Raw genomic sequence first — 1,888 nt, 5'->3', positions numbered from 1 at the left:
CATTTTGAAAGCTACGGACACACCCCATGCAAATTAAACCGTATTTTTTTTTGAGTTGTAAAATTTTGGTACAATGTGAGCCATTGGTTTCTAAAAACCGTGGGAAGCATGCGGATCACAACACATAAAAGGTTAAAAACCTGCCGTCATTTAAGTGGATTCTGGAAGTCATGGCAGTGGTTCCGTGTGGCGGGGGTGCCTACGTTTCACTGGTGTTTGCCAAGATCAGTTAAGTTGCATGTGTTTTAATCAAGGAAACGATGCTTCCAATGGGTTGTAAATGAAGGCACGTGGTGACGCTGAAGACTTGTTTCCATGGCATATACTGTTATTATATGGGGGGGTGAAACATTAGGTACAGAACCCAGCATGGGGGAGGACGGAATTGCACAGTGGGTAAATCTTTTGCAGTAATTAATGAGTTGGGCAGCTCCATGCAGCAGGACAATGGACACGATCTCCTTTTCTTGTAGTGGCCCCACCTTCCCTCTTTTGGCCTTTTGCATGTCATAGCCCAGATCACGAAGGCTGGGGGGCGGGCCTATAGCCGTCGTCGGTCAGGTTGCTGTGAATTCTGAAGCATATCTCTCTCTCTCTCTCTCCACGTTTATATGGTGGAGAGGAACCTCATTCTTTTCCACCTTATAAAACCATCTTATGCCTCTTGGTTTGCCACAAACACATCAAGGGAGGGTGACCATGAGAGACCCAAACAATTTAGAAGCTGCTTCAGAAAGCAGTAGCACATCATCATCGTCAGCTTCATCACACCCACTGCCACTTCAAAAGGCCCTCCCCCACCAAAAGCCCAAATCACCCGTTGAAGATGAGAACAAGATGAAGAGGATGAGGGACAGCAAGCACCCTGTGTATAGGGGGGTGAGGATGAGGAACTGGGGCAAATGGGTTTCTGAGATCCGTGAGCCGCGGAAGAAATCAAGAATCTGGCTGGGGACGTTCGCGACGCCTGAGATGGCGGCAAGGGCCCATGACGTTGCAGCTCTCAGCATCAAAGGCTCAACAGCAGTACTCAATTTCCCTGAATTGACATCTTCCCTTCCGAAGCCTGCCACATTATCACCTCGAGACATCCAAGCGGCCGCAGCTGCAGCAGCTGCAATGGAACCAGCTTCTGCTGTGACTGCTGCCGCTGTAGATACTGATGACTTTCATGTCATCAATGGAGACGAGGACCTCACCGAGCTTCCTTCATTAAATGGCAATTACTCCCCTACACTACATTTATCCTATCAATCGATATTCGAGGGTGATTTCTTCTACGACGTGCCAGCCAATTTCTCAACAGTTGAATCGATGTCTACGTGGTATCTGGATCAGAATGATTTCGGATTCCATGATCAGATGGCGGCAGTGGAAAACGGATTTCCAGACAATGGTCGTTTCGAGGCTTTGCTATGGGATTATTAGCCCCATGAATCAGCCGTTCGCATTTGTAACTTTCTCTTTTTACTCTCTCTCTTTTTTGTTCACTGTTCTTCGTTTGCGGGTGCTCTTTCATTTTTCTTGAGACCCTCTGTTTGTCTCTGAGTGGATTTAACTGTGCAGCTTTGAATGGAGAGAAAAGGAAAGAGAAAATCGTTGTTTGTGTAAAATGTTCTACTTGGTCAAGACCAATGCCTTTAGTTTTCCCTACAAAGAAAAATATTGGTATTTGCAAAGAACCACTTCGTTCTTCAACAGTTTTGGCTCCATTTTTTGACACGATGAGTGCTTGCAACAAAGACATTCAACCCCACGAACAGAATATGTAAGCAGATCCATTATGCCCACGTCTAGTCATGTTATGTTGGGCGAGGAAGCGCAACTTAGAGGAGTGAGCAAATGGTCACCTTGGAAAAAGAGGACCATATGTTGGTCACGCTTAGAA

At 46.2% G+C, this 1,888-nt stretch overlaps 1 pseudogene across 1 annotated transcript; it reads left to right on the top strand.

The window, feature by feature from the left end:
* The first annotated feature begins 699 nt into the window (after positions 1-699).
* On the top strand, positions 700-1,613 carry LOC149814846 (ethylene-responsive transcription factor ERF023 pseudogene; annotated as a pseudogene). The gene has a single exon (XR_016427926.1). The product of XR_016427926.1 is annotated as an ethylene-responsive transcription factor ERF023 pseudogene (transcript).
* Positions 1,614-1,888: the final 275 nt, after the last annotated feature.

This window comes from Nuphar pumila, chromosome 15, assembly GCF_984573655.1.
Source record: "Nuphar pumila chromosome 15, dmNupPumi1.hap1.1, whole genome shotgun sequence".
Taxonomy (NCBI): domain Eukaryota; kingdom Viridiplantae; phylum Streptophyta; class Magnoliopsida; order Nymphaeales; family Nymphaeaceae; genus Nuphar; species Nuphar pumila.
The sequence above is the reverse complement of the archived record's forward strand: the minus strand, read 5'-3'. Positions and strand labels throughout refer to the sequence as shown.